This window comes from Artibeus jamaicensis, unplaced genomic scaffold, assembly GCF_021234435.1.
Source record: "Artibeus jamaicensis isolate MK-2021 breed Jamaican fruit bat unplaced genomic scaffold, CSHL_Jam_final contig_3175, whole genome shotgun sequence".
In the NCBI taxonomy this organism is placed as follows: Eukaryota; Metazoa; Chordata; class Mammalia; order Chiroptera; family Phyllostomidae; genus Artibeus; species Artibeus jamaicensis.
The window spans coordinates 522,712-544,950 of NW_026521739.1; the positions used below are offsets into that span (position 1 = coordinate 522,712).

General features: G+C 40.6%; 1 pseudogene; it reads right to left on the reverse strand.

The window, feature by feature from the left end:
• Window positions 1-15,983: 15,983 nt before the first annotated feature.
• Window positions 15,984-17,160, reverse strand: LOC119035056 (phosphoribosyl pyrophosphate synthase-associated protein 1-like; annotated as a pseudogene).
• Between the last annotated feature and the right edge of the window lie 5,079 nt (window positions 17,161-22,239).

Genomic DNA, 22,239 nt, shown 5'->3' on the forward strand with positions numbered 1-22,239 from the left:
GCACATTGCAACTATTCATCAGTAGCAGAATAGATAAATAAATTGTGGTCTATTCACACAGAGAAATACTATACAATAATGAAAAAGAATCAACCATGGATATACTTATCAACATGCATGAAACTCATATATATCTGGTTGCACAAAAAACCAGATATGAAGTAGAATGTGGTGGACACATTCTGCATGCCTCTGACCTTCTTAACTCCCAGGTGAGGGATGACAGGAGGAGGGGGAGAGAATAGAGATGAACCCCACACCCACATCACTATCACGGTCACAGCACTTCACCCAAGAGGCACATGTCTCAAACTTTCAAAACATTCAGCACCCTCAGAAAGAATCTCCACCCCGTGATTCCCACAGTCAGCCCTGGTTTGTTTCCTGCATCAGAGCAAAGGGAATCTACCGTAAAGCCCATGAAGATGCAAGATTCACGGACTCTCCTTGCACTGGCTCCTCCACAGCCGTTGAAGGGTCCTAGCAATGGGTTCATATGGCTATAAATTTTTGTGAAATTAGCAACATCTGTGTATGTATGTAGAATATGTATATAGTATGATATATAATATCGTATAATATATAGTGGATATATGTAGTGAATATATGGGTATATATTATGTGGAAATCATAGAATCTACCTGTAACATCCATTATACTATATACATTATAAATAATAAAGTATACATATATAAATATATATATATAAAATTCACCCTTCGACAACACAGATTTTATCTGTGTGGGTTCACTTACACATTTTTTCAATCGACAATTTGAAAAAACTTGGAAACCATGTAGCCTAGAGATACTGAAAAAATTAAGAAAAAGTTAGGTATGTCATGAATGTATAGAATATATGTAGTTATTATTCTATTTTACCATTTACTACTGTAAAATAGTCACAAGTCTGTTATAAAAAGTTAAAATTTATCAGAATTTGTGCACAAAATCACTTCCAGGCCATACATGGCTCCATTTGCAGTCAAGAGAAATAGAAACCAAAGTAAAGATGAAGTATTAAATCATCACTGCATAAAATTAACTGTAGCACATACTGCACTACTGTAATAATTTCACAGCCACCCCGTTGCTATTGCCATGAGCTCAAATGTTGTAAGTCTCCACTTAAAACATCGTGTGAGGCTGATCATCTCCACATGGGCTGTTTGTCTCTCCAGTAAATTGCCTATCAGGGTAAAAAGTGATCTCTTGTGGTTCTCATGTATTTTTCGCTGTGGTTAGTTTAATACCATGAACTTTGAATAACACCATGAGACCCCTATGAAGTGCCGCTGGTTATGTTGGAAATGCTCCCAAGAAACAGAAAAGTCATGACATGACAAGAAAAAGTTGAGTTGCTTGATCTGTACTGTAGATTGAAGCCTGTAGGTGCAATAGCTAGCCACTCAAGATAAATTAATCCACGGTAAAGACCACTGAAATAGAAGAAAAGGGATTTCATGAGCCATCACAGCAGCGACACCAGCAGCCATGCAAATCTTACACATTTTGCTAAATACCTTTTTTTCTCATATTGAAAATGCAGCTTCTATGTCAATGCAGGATTGCTATAAACTAATATGATACGAGAAAAAGCAAAGTCATTATGTGACAATGGAAAAGGAAGGTAAAAGATCTAAACCTAGAGAATTTAATGACAGCAAAAGATGATTTCATAATTTTAGAAAGAGGTTTTGTTACCAAACAAAAATGGAGGTTTGTCTGCCTGCCGCCACAAGAGCCAAACTCATGAGACAGATGCTGGTGTAAAAGCAAAGAGGCTTTATTCAGGTGCCACACCATCTGGGAGAATGACAGACTCCCTGTCTCACAGCTCATAAGCTAAAGTTTCTGCTCTGGTTTACAGGGCAGTCGATTAGAGCCCACAGCCGGCTGCTAAGTAGTAGTCCCTGTAACTTAGCTCATTCCCAGGTGCAGTCCATTTCAGCCTCCTTCCTGGGATCCATGGGCCAAGTGGCTGCTAGGGCTGGTAGGCCAAGTACTCCCAGATGCAAGAGCACACAAATGCACTGGTGCATCACCAGGTGGTCAAGAAAGAGAGAAAGGCTCCCTTCTGGAAACCATGGGCCAGGTGACCCTAGCAGCCTCATGGCCCATGGAGAGAACAGGCCACTCCACCATCCAAGTGAAAGTCATGAACCAGTGAGCCACAAGCAAGAGACAGAGATAGAGGAGAGAGAGAGAGAGAGAGAGAGAGAGAGAGAGAGTGTGTGTGTGTGTGTGTGTTTCATTGTTCCCCTGGGATTGTATTAATTTTGAGTGTGGGACAGATCAAGTGCTTTCTCAAAATGACTAATTAATTTCCCAAACTTTCCCATACTTTGTACTTTGGGTGGATCTACCTCCCAGCCAATCCCATCTTTCCTCAGGCTAGAATGACAGGTGTCTTGGGTCCAGAACCTCCCCTGCACCATTTCGATTTCTATGGAGCATGTTCATGACTTCCTCTAGTCCCACCCCCAATCTAGTATCAGAGGGGCCAGGGGAAGGGCTTTTCAAGTGCTCAGTGTAAGAACATCAACCTGCTGCTGTCCCAGTCAATAGGGAGACTCCCCAGTGGCCCACCCAACCACCCCATGGTAACAATTTGGCTTAAAAAAAAAAAAGTGGCTTCTGCTAACCAAGAAGGTGCAGGTGAGTTCCCAGATGCCATTAAGAAAGTCATTGAAAAGAATGGATATATACCTGAACAAGTTTTTAATGTAGACGAAAGTTCCCTATTCTGGGGAAAAGTGCCACAAAGGACATTTATTAGTAAGGAGGAGAAGGGAGCACCAGAATTTAAGCAGGAAGGGATAGGCTAACTCTACTGTTTTATACAAATACAATCAGGTTTTTGATCAGGACAGCCCTCATCTAAACAGGGCAGTTTAGATGCTGGTTAACTGCTGAGCCTTGAAGGAAAAGACAAACACTAGCTGCCAGTCTTTTGGTTTTGCAACAAGAAGGCCTGGACAAGAACACTTTTTCTGGATTGGTTCCACTGATTCTTTACTCCAGAACTCAGGAAGTACCTTGCCAGTGAGAGACTATTTTATTTTATTTTATTTTTTCCAATAAGATTCATTTTTTAATTGATATTAATATTAATCTACTTCCCAGTTAAACAGCTGTAACAAGCTTAGAACTTGGTTTCTAAAGGTAATAAAATAACATCATAGACAAAGCATTGCAAATATTCGTTGCAAGGAAAATTGGCTTTTCTTCTCTGGCCAGAGTGAACAGGGGCTCGTTGTCATCCTGGGCATGAACTCCCGGTTCTGTTGCATATGCACACCTTCCTTCATTTTGGCCCTCAGGACACCGCCAGCTATGGGCATGACAAGTGGCCTTCTCCACACTCCTCCACACTATGTGCCCCTCATTGGTTCACCTGGATCACTTTCCTCTCAGTGAAGTGAGTGTTCACGAAAGGATGAGCCATAGTCTGGTGACAAAAACACTAGCACCAAAAACCTTGTTCTTCTTCACAAAGTAAACACAGTACTTTTTTATTCTCATTGATTTTTTTCTAAAGAACTGCCTTAGAAAGGATATTAAACAATGCCCCAGTGACCCAGAACCCCAAGGTTCGACACTAAGGCATCAAAGTGGTCTCCTTGCTGCCAAACACGATGTCTCTAATTCAGGGGGTGATAAGGACCTTTAAGGCTTATTACACAGGGTACTCCATAGAAAAAATTGTCAACGCCATGGAAGAGAACCCCAATAAAGAGAACATCATGAAAGGCTGGAAGGATTGCACCACTGAAGATGCCATCACTGTTATTAAAAAAGTTGTTAAAGCCATCAAGCCTGAAACAATAAATTCCTGCTGGAGGAAACTATGTCCAGATGTTGTGCATGACATCACAAGATTTATGGCAAAGACAATCAAGGAAATCATGAAAGGGATTCTGATATAAAAAAAGGTGGGGGATGGAGGGTTTCAAGATCTGGATCTTTGAGAGACTCAAGAGCTAATCGACACCATACCAGAGGAATTTACAGAGGACAACTTGATGGAGATGAATGCTCCCCAGTTAGTGCCAAACGACAAGGAAGAAGATCTAGAAGAAGCAGTGCCCAGCAACAAATTGACATTGAACAACCTGGTAGAAAGATTTTCATTATTCAAGAGACTGCTTTTAACTTCTTTTGTGACGTGGACCCTTCTATGATACTGTCACTGAAACTAAAGTGAATGGTGAAAGAAGGAATGGTACCATATAGAAGCATTGTTAGAGAGATGAAAAAGCAAAAAAATCAGACAGAAATTAGGAGGTATTTCTGTAAATTGCAGTGAGTGTGCCTGCCACTCCTGTCCCCTCTTCTCCCTCCTCCATCTCTTTTGCCTCTGCCACCCCTGAGACAGCAAGACCAATCTTCTTCCTCCTCTTCCTCAGCCTACTCAATGAGAAGACAACAAGGAGGAAGGACTTTATCCACATTCACTTAATGAATACTAAATAATCATTATGCTGCACAGTAAATAAAGCTGTGGTGTACGTGTGTGTCTTCATGTAAAAATCTGAAACTATAGGGCAAGAACTGTATGAGATGTTTTTGTGCCGTCATCACCATCATCATCATCATCGTTGTTGTCGTCGTCAACAATTCATCATGAATCATCACCATTGTATTCTCATCATGTGTTAGACTTTATGAAAGTGGATAGCCTATCATTACGTAGACATAAGGTAAGTAATATTTGATGCAAAATTAACATCTTAGTTTTCTAACTTTGTCTTAGAACTTTTCTTTTAAAGAATTACATTACTGTATAGTATGCCTCTCTCTCATTATCGAAGAAACTGCATTTTAGCCTACCATCCCAGGTAAGTGGTTTTTTTGAAAAATGTAATGATGTTTCCAATACTGTATGACAGCTATGGCTATAATACTGTATGTTATAAAAATGTTATAGCAATTCATTTATTAGTGTATAGGCTAGACTACAGTGAAGCAATTGCACCAATTACAGTAGGCTCCCATAAAGTAATTATATGGCTGCTTCTTCATTATTAATGCATGGATCATTATATCTGTAAATAAACATAAACTTCTTTTGCATATTATCTTTTCACTTTTGATGTTTAGCATTAGTAATACATATAACATCTACAGTGTTTTGTATAGGACAATATTGATGTAGGTACTGATAAGTAATTTATCTTTTAAATAAGACATAGCAAACTTACAGCATCAATAAACATAGTACGATACTGTAAAAGTATTTTCTCATTTTTAATTTGCTTAATAACATTTTCTTTTTCTCTAGCTTACTTTATTGTAAGAATACAGTATATAATATATACAACTTACAAAATATGTGTTAGATGAACTGTTTATGTTATCGGTAGGTAGGCTTCCAGTTAACAATAGGCTATTAGTAGTTAAGTTTGGGGGGAGTCGAAAGTTATATGCAGATTTTTGACTGCATGGGCTGGTGCCCCTAACCCCCTGTTGTTTGAGGGACAACTGTATTTCTAACAGCTCTAGTTAAAGATTACACGGCCTCTTTCCACTCTTTCTCCCCCTCTTTCATGCACCCCTTCCAGGCCAGGCAGCCCTGGAGTGGTCATGGGTGTTTGGAGAATCTGGCCAAGAAGAATTCAAGTTGGAGATACACTTGGTATGGACTTAAGGGAATATTTGCGGTCATGTCCATGTGCATTTCAGGGAGGGTTAGCCATCCCACTGAAGGAACAGCTTCAACTGCCTGTTCTGCCGGCTCATCCGTTGTCCTGATGTGGAGGCACAGAGAAGATGTTGTGCTATGAATGTGACCTGTGGCTCCCGCCAGAACTAGTCAGGTAATGGAGGGGAAAAAAGCCAAGAATTAAAATCTAGATGTCAGAAGGTAGTATATGGAAAAAATTCTCCAACTCCTGCAGCTTTGATATTAAAGAAACTTGATTAAGTTTTTCCCAGATCCAATTACAATTCTAAAAATACACACAAGTTTAGTAAACTATTAACAGCTTTAAAAACAAATTTCAAACACATTAAAGGAAAGACTGAATTCTCGCCTTTCTGTTCTCTCCAAAGAAAGTGATAGTACAAAATTACTGTCACATGAAGAAAAAAATTAGTCATGCATAGCAAAACTATAGGAAAAAGTACTATAAAGGTGTGTCAAGGAAGAAATTAATAAAAATAACATATTATTTTTTCTGGATTCAGTATTTATGATATTTTTCGTAAAATAGGAAGTACGTGACTTCTTTTATCACTCTAAGTATTCACTTTTATACTTGATTCTAATGGTGATTTTGTTCTTTTCCTTAAAGAGGACTTCTCAAATTACGTAAGAATCAGGCTCCACAAGACCAGGATCCACTTTGAAGGAGAGGCCACTTGCTTGGGATTCTTTCCCCCTTTGCCTGTCACACCCATGCTTCTCTTTCCCATTGCCTGTCCTCCCTGCACCTACAAAGAGATCTCCATAGAACCCCTAAACGGCTCCAGAAATTTGTGTCATAGACAGTCTTTGGATTCTAACATGGGTGCTGGTACACTTTTTGGGTCTACCACCCACCTTATAGATGAGGAAACTGAGACCCAGGTAGGCAAAACTGTCTTCACAAGGTCACACGGCAAGCTGGTGGTAGAACTTACATACAGGACCCTGACTCCTAGTCCAGTGCTCTTTACACTGTTGCTTATAGTCTGTTACTTGTTATTCCATCCGTTTGCAAACCAATCAGTGCATCGAAATTACCTAGTTGTTTGAAATGCAGATTATAGGGCTCAACTCCCAGAGACTGTGATTCATTACAGCTAGGTCTAGAAATCTGCATTTTTAAAAACCTCTCCAAGTGAAGCTAAGGCAGAGATGAACTGGCCTACCTTACTTACCCCACTTTCTTTCTCCTCAAATCCTACAGCTCCTCCTTCCACTTAGTCCCCCCACCACCTCCCAATAACGCTGGGACAGGAAGTGCCAGATACCAGCTCTCTTCTCAGCTTTTTCCCATCCCACCTCCCTCCAGATTATAAGAATAAATATCCACTGAGCTCCAAGAATTGCCTAGAATCTAAACAGCAAATAGACCTCTGATTGCATGCCAGGATTTTGGAGAATAATCCTTGGTAGGTTTCACAAATGTTGGCTTGTCCTCCATATGAAATGTAAAATCTGGACCTGTCACATCCAGTTTTATTGTTGACCACGGGGATAACCACAGTGTGAACCAGAGAATGGCTGGGCGAGATTAATTTCTGACTCAGGCCTTCAACACCAGCTTGATGCTAACTAATAGTGATCTGCTCGGTTGGCTCCCGATGTCTGGGACCTCGTGAGACTGGCAACCAGAGCAGGACACAGGCTCTTAATTTCCTGACACAGTGGATGCCATTTGAGGCCTTAATAATTATGGTTCCTGAAATTCCCCCACCCGGAGTAGCCCACATTAGGAGAGGACAGCTTTTACCCATCCCCAGGTAAAGTGAGGTAAGGCACATGAAACTCTGCAAATTCTCAATATAAACATACTATTTTATCTACTCACTATTTATGTAAGGCCCAGATCTGGAAGTCCTCGAAAGATACTCTTGAGCCCAGAGTAATGAGTTGGCACTCCCCTAAAGCACATAATCGTGGGCCTGACTAATCATGCGGCCCAGAAAGAATTCCTCTTGGCACTACAGTTTTATTTTACTTTTATAAGAGCTGTGAGGAAGATTATTAATGGTGATGCTTTTTGTTATTAATAACTGAGCTTGCAAAAACAGTTTCCTGTGGTGGGCGGGTCTTCGGGCACAGCTCTGATGAGGTTCCCTGAGACGTGAGGAGCCTCCTGGGGCTCAAACCAACCAAGCCCCAGGAACTGCTGGTTTCCTTTGCTAAAAAAGTATTGCCATCCTAAAAGCATGTCTATTTCACGCTCTTTGACCTTTCTGCTTCCTCTGTGTTCAGTGTTTCAAAACTAACTTCAGAAGAGCTAAGAGCTACTTGTCTCTCTAAGAAGACTTGGGTTTAATATTCCAAGAAGAAACGTTATCCCTACCTTCATAAACGTAATGGCCCTGATTCTGGAGGTGATACCTGCATAGAAGCTTGTCCCAGTGGTTGAAGGAAATTCTTTTCTTCGTTTTTAAGATAAAAATAAAGACCACTCATATCTGTGATTCTGTGTTGGCAGAGAGTTTCAGAGTCTGGGAACCCGAATCTATTGGATGAACATTCATAGGCTTAATTTCAGAATCTCAAGTGACAGAAACTTTCTCACTGACTGTAAATGAAGATCAGAATGCTTAGCTAGTTTTTATATTTTAAATTAGTACCCTTAAAATAATAGTGAAGATCATCTCTTGATTTTCCTTATATCAAAATGTATTCTCAAACTGACTCAACAAATAAATGTTGAAGTTCTATCATTGAGAAAATTACCCAGTAAATTATCAGTAAACATTTATTGATATGCAAAGAATTATGATCATTACTTTGGTGCCAGAAAAATAACTGGGGCAACATTTTTACACAGACTTTACAATCCATTCATGGAGACAAAGCATGTACATTGACAAATACAAGTAGAATATGGAAGTACTGCCAGAGAGGTACAAACACAGCTATGGGGTTTCAGAGTACTTCTAGCTGAAGAAAATCCATGAAGATCTTGGAGGTGCCACTTGAGCTGGTCTGAAAGCATGTGCACAGTCTTGCTACTGGATCTGCCATGAATTTCTCCGATTACTCAATAAATTTTTCTTGCCAGTTGAGCTCATGGTTATGACTTGCATTAGTTTTCTATGGTTGTATGACACATTACCACAAACTTGGTGGCTTAAAACAATACATCATCATCTCATAAAAACAATACATTTATCATCTCATAGTTTCTGTTGGTCAGGAGTAGCTAGGTTTTCTGCTTAGGGTCTCACAGCTGAAATCAAGATGTCAGCCATCTTGTGTTCTCATCTGGAGTTCTTCCAAACTCAAGTTCAAAGTGCTGGAGAATTTTTTTTTTGCTGTTGAAGAACTGAGGTTCCCATATTCTTGCTGGCTGTTGTCTGGGGGGTTGCTCTTAGTTCCTAGAGGCCACCCTCATATTGTAGCCACATGGCCTTCCCACAGTGTGGCAGCTTACTTCTTCAAAGCAAGCAGGAGAATCCCTCTCTTTAGGAGAGACCTAAACCTACCTTTAAAGAACTCACTCAATTAGGTCAGGCTCACCAAGGGTAAGCTCCCTTTGGAGCTTAAGATGGCAAAATCCCTTATCTTTTGCCATTTTATGTAACCTAAACACCCATCCTGTTCACAGGTCCCCCAGACTTAAGGGGAGGGGATTATAGAGGGTATACAACAGGGGGCAGAAATCTTTGGCTCCATCCTGAGACGATTCTGCCTGTCATAGGATTCGAGCAAAAGTGCAAGCTTTAGCACCCCTGTGATAGCAACCCTTATTACAAATTCCATCTCTGTCTATAAATTTAAGCCAATAAGACTATAAGAATATATATGTACTCTGCATTGCTATTATATAGTGTGCATACATACACTAAACATACAACTTGTACAATGTGGACAATGTGTCATTGAACACTTTTCCCATTGAGTAGTGGAGTCTATGTCATCCCCTTTTGGACTTGGACAGAACTTTGGAGCTGCCTCAGCCAATAGGGTATGGCAGAAGTGATGCTAAATGACTTCTGAGACTAAGTCATAAAAATAATATGCACTTTCACCTTGTTTCTTGTGGCATTCACTTTTGAAAACCAGCCACCATACAGTAAGATCAACAGTCACATAGAAAAGCCACGTGTGAGTGTCCAAGCTGACAATCCCACTAAAGTCCCAGCCAACAACCTGTAACAAACACCAGACACATAAGTTTCCGATAACTCGAGACCCCAGTCACCCCTCAGCTCCAAGCCACCCCAGCAAGTGCCATGCCGAAGAACCCTGTCCAAACCACAGATTCATGAGGGAAATAAATGAATGTTGTTTCAAGCCACTTAATTTGGGGGTGACTTATTAAACAGCAATACATGACTAGAACAGATGTGGAATGGCAAGTCAGACCATAGCAGCTCTGTAGCTCGCAGAACCAGGAGGAAACCCTCCCATAACCAGGGTGGTGGAAGTATTGAAGGCTCCGAGGCATCCAGCAATTGTACAGCATTCTGGTCTTCCCTGCTTTGACCTCAGGTATCTTCCATGCAGGGAATCCCCAAGCTACTGTCCACAGTAAAAAGAGAGAGCGAGGGGGCTGGAGAAATAAATGAGTAGCAATAAAACCAGAGGAAGAGATGCAGAGGGAAGAAGAGGTTGAATTTAGAATTGGAGTCTGAGATGCAAATGCACACGTAAACAGGGGAACACTAGAGAAGACAGAGATTTTAATGAAAGACAACCCTACACACACACTAAAAATACACACACCTTTAGCTGCCAGCAAGACACGGCCCAGCCTGTACCCTTTCTTGCCCTCTCAGATTTGGGAAAAGGAATTTGGCTTCCAAATACGAACTGGATTTCTTGTTGCCATGCCACGTCTCTGGCTCTCTACAAAGCATGTAATTCCAGCTGCTTGGCTGCATCTCAAGGGGCACTGAAATAAGAAAGGCTTTTCACATGTGTTCTTGTTTATTTGGCTGGGTGTGGGAGGGAGGATTTCTGAAGGATCCGGAAATCCAGTGTAGATGGGGAAATGTAGGGGGTGGCTCTGGATAGCAAAAGAAAATGGTGCGGGACACATCAAACACATGTATACTATACACACAACCCACCCATAACACATGCACATTGCACACATATGCCACACACAACACGTACACACACTGCACGTGTACACTACACCTAAACCACACATCTATGTACACACTATACATACACAGTACACACACACACACTGAACACACATAGACAGCCATCTCACCTTCAGGAAGGGGAACCCAGAGATAGGGTTTGATGTAAACCCCTTTAAGAATCTAAGTAGGAATTACAAATCCTAGATTTATAATATTTTGTAATCATTTAATCCAACCTCTCCACTCCATAGGTAAAGAAGTTGGGGATTAGCTGAAAGTAGGAGTGTGTGTTCTCACTCCCAGGCTGGAGTGTTTTCCTCACATCTCAGTGCCAAGGAAACCCACACTGTGCCTCTCCTTGAGTTTTAGAAATATCCACATTGGGTAAGACTTTGGTCCCAGTGTCTCTTCTGTCTCTCTCTCTCCCTTTCTCTCCCTCCCTTCCTCATCTGTGCAACTGTTGTTTTGACTTAAGTCAAAAAAAATTAAAGAAAGGAAGGAATCTCTTGCTTCTGCTCATTACCCATGCATAAGACCATGGCTTCCTTTTTGGTAACATATACAAATTCATCATTTATTTTTCAATTTGAGCACCAAATTCAGATCTAAGGAACTTATCCAAGGATAAGGGTACTGTGGTAGCTGAGGCTCAGAGCAAAATGAGAAAATGCGGGCCACCACAAAGCCTCTCTTGTCACCCAGTTGTCCCTCACTTCTCCACACTGAGAGGTCACCCTTTGCCTTGGGGCCTGAAAATAGTGTCTGAGACTCTGAAGTACTTACCCCAGGAGGCCAGCCTTTCAATGAATCCTCTACCCAAGGCTTTCTAGAATTCCTCAGGAATGCAAATCCATGGGTCTTGCTGTGGATGGCTGTTGTCAGAAGCTTTGCTGGTCACTTGTCATTCCATAACTTGCCTCTCTAGGCCACCCCCAGTTTGTTTATAAAAGGCAGGTCCCCCCCAAGTCAATGAATCCTGTGAGAGGAAGAATCCAATTTCCCCTCACCCTTTTCTCCCAGAGGCTCAGCCCCTTCACAAGCAGGTTAATCATAACCTACCAAGATGCAGCTCTGTCAGCCATGAAGAACTTCTGCACCTGTGACCAGAAAGGTTTTCACCATGGTCCAGCCCCACTCAAGTTCCTCTGCTGGGTCTTGCCTTCCACACCATCCTCACCATTCTGGGGGCCAAGCACCTTCTGTTGTGGAGGGGCCCACAAGTGCCCAGGGCTGTTGTTGAAGAAGTCTGTCAAGGGTGGCAGATGGAGCTCATCAAAGTTATAGATCATGAGGTCTCTTTTCCGTGGTTGAGGGAGACACTTTCCAGATGGCAGATGTATTCATCTGCTAGCGTTGTCATGATAAAACACCACAGACTGGGTGGCTTAAACAACAGAAATTCATTTTCTCACAGTGGCAGAGACTATAGATCCAAGATCAAGGTATCAGCAGGTTTGGCTTTTCTTGGAGCCTCACTCCTTGGCCAGTATGGCTGTCTTCTTGCTGGGTCGCCACATGGCCCTTGTACCTTCTGTCTCTTTTTTCTTTCGTCAGTCTTGATAGAAGTTTTTCAGTTCTATCAAACACACAACCTTTGAAAAAACAGCACTTTGTTGTGGTGATTTTCTCCATTGTCTTTCTATTTTCAACATCATTGATTTTTCTGCTGTTGTCTTTCCTATTTCATTCCTTGTGCTTGCTTTGGGATTACTTTGCTCTTCTTTTCCTAGGTTCCAGTGGTGGGAGCTTAGATATTGACCCGAGACTTTTCCTCAGCAAGCAGGGAAGGGGTACCATGGGTAGAGGTAGAAGTCCAGGGTTTTTGTGTGGTCTTTATACTGGATCACATAGTCAGTTGTGGAGTTGGAACTCAAGTCAAAGCCCAAAGTCTTAAGTACTCCATCATAATACTATGAACTGTGGTTATAACTTCTTACAAATATTTACATGCATGGCCAAAGACTGGGGAGCTGTGGAGGCATGAGACCAATGACTCTTGCTAGAGTAAAGTATAATGATCCTCTTTGTTTAAAAAATATTTTAAAGTACTTCTGCCCCTACAAAGATAAAGTAGCATACTTTTCTCTATTCCTCCCATTAGGTACTACTAAAAACTCTGGATATTATATATAAAATAAATATAAGAAAATTCTAAAAGATAGCGATAACAAGGAAGACAAACTAGGAACCTCAGGACGTAAGGTTTATGCTCAATCATCATGAGCCTATGTTTCATCTTCTATAAAACATGGATGCTAATAGCACTTCATGAAGTTGTTGAGAGGCTTCAGTGAGATAATGCACATTAAATGCTTGTCACAGGGTTCAGCCTGTAGGATGTGTTTATTGTTATAATCACCATTGTTATTAACTGTCATACACAGTTGTGGCTGCAAACACTGGCTTTCAAGACAAGGGAATCCTCGTCCCTGGTGAGTTGTTTGATCACCTTCAAGTCTGGCATTTCCATGTGGGTTGAGTTCATGAATGTCTCTGAGATTGTAGATTTTGAAGCTTCTGTCTTAATTTTGTGTTGTTGTTCATTTGCTCCAAATGACAGCCCACTGGCTCCATCAGAATCATTTGGAAGCCTTGTTACAAATACAGATTTCCAAGACCCATCCAACCTACTGAATTAGAAAGTCTGGGGTAGACTCACTATAATCCCTTTCATTCTTAACATTCCTGAACTGTTTCCCCTTCGCTTATCCCTTTGCCTCTTACTCACTTCTGAGATCTGTAGTGCTTCTTTCTTACCTGCTTCTGAGATTCTGACCCAATAAAATTTCTTTCAAGAAAGGAATAAATTCTACTATTTGGATTCCTAAAAAAGATCAAGTAACAGCATTAACATTCTAATTTGTTTCTAGTTGAAGGCTAAATTAGGTAAACTAAATAATCTGTTAATAATACTCAAAAATTGAATTAAGTGAAACCTTAGCTCCACAATCTTGAATCAATTTGTGAAGGCTCAGATTACCTAGCCACTCTCAAACACCTTAATGCCACAACACCTGTGCTGAATATTTCCCATTTGTTCTTCCAAACACATTCACCTCTCTTTTTCATCCTGCTCAGGGCTTCAGGAGACTGACCTCTCTGGATTACATTAACTGCCCTCCGACAGCTGGGGCAGGGTGGGCCAGTGGGAGGCACCCCAGGAGATCAGAGAAATCATCCAGGTCAGGATATTCATACTCTGTTCCCTTCTTTCCAGGTAACCACGGGTTGGTTGACTGTGTCTTTCAAAAGCTGCAGCCCCTCTGAGGGAGCCCTTTCCTGTAACTGTTGCTCTGGGTTTTATTACCTGGGCCTTCTCTTTAACACTTCAGGCCTAGAAATGGCACCATTGTTGCCAGTCCTGGGCAAGGCACCATCCCGTTAGCTTCTCTTAACATTACCCTGCCTTTGTAAATATTCCCTTTATTAAATACTCCTCCCTCACCGTGTTCAAGATTAAGAACTTGACTGACAGAATATCCTACCCATTTCTTCATTTTCTTTCAACTTTCCAAGAGCAACTTCCATAAGCCTTTAATTTTTAAAAAATTGATTTATTTTCAACTGCAGTTTACTTTCAGTATTATTTTATATTGGTTTCTGGTGTACAGCATAGTAGTTAGACAATCATATACTTTACAAAGTGGTACCCTTGATGTTTCATGTACCTACCTGGCACCGTACATTATTATTATAATATTGTTGATGATATTCCCTATGCTGTGCTTTACATTCCTGTGACTATTCTGTAACTACAAATTTGTACTTCTTAATCTCTTTATCTTTTTCACCCAGTTCCCCAGCATTCCTACACTCTGGCAACACCATTTCCATCTCTGCATGTATGAATCTGTTTCAATGTTGTTTGTTTATTTTTTTCTTTAGATTGCACACATAAGAGAAATCACATGGCATTTGTCTTTCTCTGACTAGTTTCATGAGCATAACACCCTCTAGTTCCATCTAATGCTGTCACAAAGGGTAAGATTTCATTCCTTTTTATGACTGAGGAATATTTCATTGTATATATGTACCACAACTTTTTTATCCACTTGTGTATTTATACGCATTTGGGGGTGCTTCCATATCTTGGCTATTGTAAATAACACCGTAATGAACATAGAGGTGCATATATTCTTTTGAATTAGTGTTTTGGATTTGTTCAGGTAAATATTCAGAAGTGAAATTGCTGTCATAAGGCCATTTCATTTTAAATTTTTTGAGGACCTTATATACTGTTTTTTATAGTTAACACCTTAATTTTTAAAAGTGAACAAGGTTACCTTTGTACTAATATCAACAGGACTTTTCTACAGGAGAAGATATAATTAGTAAAATAAACATATGGGAAATTATTCATTATCTAGCTCCATTTTTTAATCAAAAGACAAATTAAGCAACAATAAACTTTTTCCTGTGAGTCATTTTCCATTACGCTGGCAAAAATATAAAAAATAATAAGATTTCTAGGTCTGGTGAGAACCTTGAGTCTGGCACATTCAGACTTTGTTAACAGGTACAACCCTTGGAAACTGCTAATTGATACAACTCTTGGAAAGTCAATCAGCAATATATTTTCAAATCATTCACTGTTCATACCTTTTGACTCAATAATTCTTCTGCTGATAGTTCATCCAAAAGGAAATAATTAATAAAAATTAAAGGGCTAATTAATGTTGAAATTAATTAGATCATCTTTTTATGAGGTTTTTTTCAAGACAACAGATTCTTTTATTTGCAACTGAAGAGCCACACAGACATCAAATGAGGGTGTTGTCCTCTACTCTGGCATCCTTGTTGGGGGGTAACACTACAAGCACTTACTTGTTCCATGGCTCTAGGCACAGTAGTTTCTCAGAGAAAAATATGATTCTCTGTAAAATAAATATGTGAGGTTGACTAAGGAGAGGACAATTGGCTTGGAAACAGTGCCAGAGCACTCAGCTTCCCTAACCAAGTTCAATATTAACACAGTTCCCTGCCATTGACACAACTGAATGAACAATTATAGAGTTAAACCTTTATCTGCCATTAACTTCTTTTCAATACTAAAATATTTTCAGACTCTTTGCCTGTGTCTTTTCTTTAATGAACAGAATGATGAGAGCATACATTTAAGGCCATTTATCCATTGTCTTTGTCTCCCTCTTGACTATCTGACTCCCTTGAAAGGGAACACTGTGTAAATAATTGCTGGCACTGTTTTCTTTAGGAGTGCTGGGTCAAGGAAACCATGAAAGCTGGTCATCCACACTGATGTTTCAGAAAAGGTACACCATGGACTCCCCATTGCAGATTCTCCAAATTGCCTCAGAAAGAATCAAACTGATACTACAGTCTTTATCTTGGGACATTGTAGCTTCTACATCTTGTGAGGGACATTATTGGTCACCACCACCACATCAGTCAGGTGAAGGGCCTCTGCAGAAAGGACACCTTGAGTGGCCATGACATAGATCTCATAAGCACCTCTCTCTTTCAGGATCTCCGCAGCTGCAGTGAAACTTTCCACATCATCAATAATGTCATCCACCATGATTACTATGCTCCCACCAATGTCTTAGACTACAGTTGTTGGTGGCTTCTCTTTGAACATCATCAATGACAACTCCAGGCTAGGATGGACAGTAGCATTTTTGACCACTGGGGGAAAGTGATGCCCATCATTCATGTCCAGCACAGTACACTGAGCTTCTCCATGGGTTAAAGCTAAACCAAGATAGTCTCTCAGAAGACGACTGGCCCTTTTTGCAGCATTAGGAAACTTGGCTACAATGACTGCATTTCTGTAATTTGAAATTTCTTCCTGGATACACTGAAGCAGGAAAGGTGAGGCTCTAAGGTTGTCCATGGGAAAGCTGAAAATGCCTTGAATTTCCTTTTGATGAAGATCCATAATGATAATGTGTTAAACCCACTTTCACCAACATAGGTGCTAGGATCTTGCACACAATAGAATCCATCTATCTCATCTTGCTTTGCTTGCTGTAGGAGAAATATGAATGATTCCAATAACATTTCTGGCACAGTCTTCAGTGTGTAAGCCATGATCAACAACTCTCACAGCTGTGTTCACATCTCTGGATATTGTCTGTATAATGAGAATATCTTGGCCATGAACAGACTCTTTTATCTCAATTCTTGTTTCTCCATTGCTCTCTTGTTATAATACAGACTTCTCGATTCAGCACCAAGATGCAGTTCTGGAGGTCAGATGTTCTTAAATCAAGGTGTATTCAGGGCTGCATTCAGAAGGCTCTGGGGGAGAATCCATTTCCTTGCCTTTTCCAATTTCTGGCGGCCACTCACATTCCCTGGCTCATGGTCCCCTCTCCCCATGTTCAAAACCAGCAGCATAACATCTTCAAAGCTCTGTTTTGCTCTGACTTTTGCTTCCATTGTTACATCTTTGCTAGATCATCATTTAAAATAAAGCAAGCAACCACATTGGAAACTACTTAAATGTCCACTGATTAAAAAATTGTTGAGTAAGTAAAATGATAAATAAGCAAATTAGGTAACAATGAGAGGAAATTCTTAGGGTATAAAGTTAAGTTCAAAAGCATTCAAAATTGTAGTGATGCTAAATGGAGGAATTTAAATGGCAACTCCAAAGAACTGATTTTTAAGATAATAGAAACATGGTTGATTATTTCTCTTTCTCACTTATTTTATCTATACAACTAATTTTAATAGAGTCAAAGGACACCTCACTAAGATAATAATAATATGTAATATAGTGTAACATATATACCATTATCTACCATTTTACACAGTATTACATTAGGCACTAATCTATAGCATGAAGGCAATGGAATCCTCATTTTATACATGAGGAAACTGAGGCTCTGAGAGGTTAAGTACACTTGCTCAAGAACACAATGTAAAGAAGTAGAGCTGGAAGTCAGGCCCAAAGCCTGCAGCACAGGCTTGTCTGCTGAAGGATCTGGCTGGGAGAAGAGGACCCTGACTGAACCAATGCATGCTTCTGGATGCCTTCCTCCCTGACATTCACAACACAGTTCGTGGCTGTTCTGCTTCTCTGACCATTCCTGCTGAATTCCAAGCCTGGAATATGGGTTTTCCCATGGCTTTAGTCCTGGCTTTCCTCTTCTTTACACTCCATTCCTTGGAACACTTGGCATCCCAAGTTGTAAGCACCATTTCTCCGTGGCTCTAGACTCCTTCATTCTCTTGCATTGGAAACCTACATTTCCAATGGCCTGGTAAACCTTCACATATGTGGCATCCCAATCAAAACATGTCCAAGGCCACCCAGGCTCCTATGTGATGCCTGGGCCTATAGCCAGGCTTGTGTGACACTCTCATGACTTCGTGACTGACTGGTATCTTCCATTTGGACTGTGTGGCCTGGTCGGAGACACCCCCATCCCATACATCCCACTGGTGGGGCAGCCACAACTGTTCTCATCTTCCAGGAATGAGGGAAACTTCCTAATGTCCGGATAAAGACCTGTGCCCTCAGCAATGGCTCTCCATGTGCTGTTTGTACAAAACAAAACAAAACAAAACAAAACAAGGCCAGAACATCATCTTCCCTCAAAATACTTACTTATCCCCTGACTTTAACCTCCAATAGTTATACCTTCATCCTCCTCAATAGACCAGGAATCAAAGAGGTGCTTAAAACCCCTTTTATTCCTCCCTCTTCTATGCCAGCCTCACATTCAACCACTTGCCAAGGCGTGTAGATTTTTGCTTCACTTTGTTTATTTCATCCTTCCCATTTTTTATTCCCACTGCCTCTATCCAAGAACTAGTCTCACTAACTTTTAAGTGAGCTATCATAATTCTCTTGATTAATTTGGACTCATAAATTCCCAACACTAGTCTTTATATTACACACACACACTTCCAGGCCCAACCCACACCTACTGAATCTAGAAGTGCAATAAAGTCTAGAAAAATTTTTTAATCCCAAGTGATTCCGATATGTAGCCAAGTTGACGAGCCCCCGACCTAATGATTCCTTGCCTCTAGTTTTTCCTTCAAGCACCCTCTTCCCCAAATCTTGTCCCAGGATATATATATATATTGTTTTCAGAAATAGTTCTACAGCATATGCTAATATTACTCTTTTCGAAGACCTGCAGTGGCTCCCCACTGCCCCTCTAGTACCTTTCACAGCGTATGAGTCCTTGCTAACAGGTATTAAGAGAGGGTGAGGTCAACCTGAATGAAGTTTAACCATCTCCTTTAATGCAGAACTCAGCCTTTAATATGTAAGTACAAGTGTGAGTTTTTGAGAGGGATATAGCATGCATAGTTTTCAAATTTATCTGACCATGGAACTCTCCTTTTGTGAAACATCTTATTGTTTCAAGGTTCTAATGAAGCCTTTGGGAAAAGCCATCCTCCAGGATAAATTCCCAACTCCTGAACCTGGCCTCAAGGTACCCTACAGTCAGCCCCCAGTCTGCCTTTCCAGGCTCGCTCACACGCAGGTGTCAAGTACCCCACTCTGACCAAACTATTCACTGGGGAAAGGGCTTTATTAAGAAAGCCAAACAGGAGTCCACTGCTCTGGATTCTTGTCCTCTCAATTCATAGGCCCATTTCTGTTTACCAACCTAAAATATATTTTTACATAATTTAAACTAGATCTTTGAGTGAAAGAAAAAATAAGTCTAGGTTTCCCTTCTTTGCTAAAGAACAATGTCATCGACGCACACGCACACACAAGGTCACATGTACATGTACAGATGCACATATACTAAGGAAGTCTTGATTATTTGGTGCTCTGAGGCATGAAACTGACTTTTGTTCTTGATGTTACTTGTTTACTAGAGAATCGTATTGTACCATTGGGAGAGGGGGACCTATGACATCACTGAGACCAGGAGCGCCTGTAACCAAAGATCAAAAGGCATAGGCCAGCTTTTTATGGGGAAAACAGTGGCTTTTCTGAAAGCCTCATCATCTAGGCTTCTTTTTAAATTTCATTGGCCAGAACTATGTTACATGATGATTTTCTGGAACAAGAAAGTCTGAGGAAATAGAGCTTTATAGCTGGCAAGTAGCCACTTGCCCCCAAATAGGTTCTGGGGTAAGAACGAAGGGAGGATTGGATAATAGGTAATCAACTAGACGTGTCTGACATAGTAGAAACACCAGTCTACCTGCCCTGGCAGGCAGAGAGCCCTGATAGCGTCTATATGGATGTCACCCCAAAATCAGGCATCTAAACAAATGTCTGTTTACCTGCCTATACTGCAGTGTACATATATATCTAACATAACTTTATGAGAGCTCCTTTTATATATATAGCACTTAACAAATTGCTTACTGAGGGATTGCCCAATATCCCTGAGATCTCCTGGTTATTAAGCATTTAAAGCCAACTTTCAGCATATGAGATATATGTGTTCTGAAAACTGCAGTTGTCATAAAAACTGGTGTTGGAGAACTGCTTTTGCCCATGGACAAGCACATTGAGAGACATTTGAGTGATGAGTAGTTTAGAGAATCCCATTAATTCATGCCTTTCCACACAGCCTGAAGAGGGAAGAATTGTCTTCCTCAGCTTGCTGTTGCTGGATCCACCACAGTTTTTTAGTTGAAGTTTTTCCAAAACAGTGCAGTGTGAGTTTACTACGTATTTAATGACTTGGATTTTAAAACCTGCACGGCTTCAGACTTGACCTTCTCAGTAAGGCAGACAAAAGAAATGTTAACAACAAAAAACAGTGAAAAAGAATGACTCATTCCTTCCATAAAGGTGCAAGAGAAATAATCATTAAAGATACAATCATTTTCCAGAAAACTTTATTGCTATTTCAAGCAAGGCTTTCCATAGCTTTCCATGGTGTCGTGTGACAGCAATGCCAAGAGAACTGAGCTGGCATCCTTCCCCCGTGACTCAGGCCGGGTAGCTCTTTTCAACAGCACTTGTTAATCTTGTTAAATTGTAAGTGCCTCTTGGTTTTATGAGCCAGGCTCACTTTCTCTTCCAGCCCTCCCTGACCTTGCTGTCTTCATGTGGCTTGAATGTCATCTCATGGAAGAAGTGTACAGTTAACTCGAGGACAACACCAGGCTGATGAGTACGTGTATGGCCTGCATCACAGGGGAGAGGCACAGGAACAAGGGTCCACCCATATCAAGTGCCCTTCGAATTCATTTTAGATCTATCTGTGACCAAATGTCTTCTAGAGATTAAATTTTAGTGACTTGGATGTTGCCTTTTGGAACATGAGCTTGCCCTAGGGTTGGTTCAGCTATGTGGAGATACATCACATATGGGAATGGAAAAATGTATTTAGTTGGTTCAGCCACTCTGGACCGAAAGCTAGCAGTATCTACAAAACTATTAGATGTGTATACCCTATAATCCAGAAGTGTCACCTCTAAATATTCAAGTGCTTTGATTTTTTCACAAGAACATGCCCGATTTTTCTGTTATGCATAGCATTCTATGAAACAGTACATTTTTTGATACCAAATCTTGGAAGAGACAAATGTCTTAGAAGTCAAGGTGGCTTCCAAAGGCAATGTCTAAGGATTGAATGTAGGCACCTCAAAGTCCTGAAACAACCCAACTTTTGAGTGCTTTCTGCAATAAAGCTCATTTTCACTGGGTCCCATGTACTATGACCAGCTGAAAAGTGACTGTGGAAAGGCAGATCAGAATTGGCAATGGTCATCAGGGCGCCTGAAGGGTTCCAAGATACCTCCTCTCCCTTCTAGCATTGCTTCGCTCTCTACTGCTAGACGGTGACCCTCCACGTTTATCCCTGCTTCTGCTTTCATAAGCCTGTCGTGTTTAGGAAAAGAGTCTTTAGTAGAATCCTAGAATTCATAAAAATTTGTTGCTCTCCCATTCCAAATACAAACCACTTACTCCAGGAAACAGCTGCATTGCTCTGAAATCATGCTCATTTTCAAGAGGATGGCATTAAAATATTCTACGTTCCACATACATGAATACATTCTCTTCACATTCTTTCCATTTGGTTTAGTGTAATAAATCAGTTTGAGTAACTATTCTGAAATCTGCATCATGAGTTCTCTTGTAGTTGTAAATTAGATTCTAACATCTTCATATTTGCTTTGCTTTGTGAATTATGTAGAGTATTGTTATTCTGTGGGTTTATAGGGCAAGTTTCTAAGACGGCTTTATGTGGTATGAATATGGGCAAATTGTGTTGAAGTACCCATAAGAGAATGTGACAGAGTATGTGACAAGGGAAAGAACCTGTTAACATAAGGGTCAGTGACAGTGACATAATCCGTTCAGTAACAAGAATGACCTTTATTCAGATCCCAAGTAGAATCCTTTAATCCCTCTAGCTCACAGGACGCATTTGGTCTGCTAGGAAGTTTACATGTCATGTTGCTGAATTTTATCCCCACTTACTATTTTTGCAGACAGCACTTCCTACCAACATTTTGTTTCAGCCTTTTGGACCCTGTTTTCATATACAAATAAAGTAGTGCAGGATTAAAACAGAATTTCTC